Genomic DNA, 590 nt, shown 5'->3' with positions numbered 1-590 from the left:
TAATGCAACAGAATTGCAAGTTCCATGGACTTCCATTGGAAGATCCTCATCAGTTTTTAGCTGAGTTCTTGCAAATCTGTGACACAGTCAAGACTAATGGGGTTGACCCTGAGGTCTACAGACTGATGCTATTCCCTTTTGCTGTAAGAGACAGAGCTAAAATATGGTTGGACTCACAACCTAAAGAAAGCCTGGACTCTTGGGAAAAGCTAGTCAATACCTTCTTGGCAAAGTTCTTTCCACCTCAAAAATTGAGTAAGCTTAGAGTGGAAGTCCAAACCTTCAGACAGAAGGATGGTGAATCCCTCTATGAAGCTTGGGAAAGATACAAACAATTGATCAGAAAATGCCTTCTGACATGCTTTCTGAATGGAGCATCATAGGTATTTTCTATGATGGTCTCTCTGAACTATCCAAGATGTCTTTGGATAGCTCTGCTGGAGGATCTCTTCATCTGAAGAAGACGCCTACAGAAGCTCAAGAGCTCATTGAAATGGTTGTAAATAACCAATTCATGTATACTTCTGAAAGAAATCCTGTGAACAATGGGACAAATCAGAAGAAAGGAGTTCTTGAGATTGATACTCTGA

General features: G+C 40.5%; 1 non-coding gene across 1 annotated transcript; it reads right to left on the bottom strand.

Annotated features, from left to right (window-relative positions):
- Nucleotides 1-257: 257 nt before the first annotated feature.
- LOC130937118 (small nucleolar RNA R71) lies at nt 258-360 on the bottom strand. The gene has a single exon (XR_009068350.1). It is a non-coding gene; the product is annotated as a small nucleolar RNA R71 (small nucleolar RNA).
- Between the last annotated feature and the right edge of the window lie 230 nt (nt 361-590).

The sequence above is a fragment of the Arachis stenosperma genome, chromosome 6, assembly GCF_014773155.1.
Source record: "Arachis stenosperma cultivar V10309 chromosome 6, arast.V10309.gnm1.PFL2, whole genome shotgun sequence".
NCBI lineage: Eukaryota > Viridiplantae > Streptophyta > Magnoliopsida > Fabales > Fabaceae > Arachis > Arachis stenosperma.
This window is presented reverse-complemented; position numbering and strand designations above follow the sequence as displayed.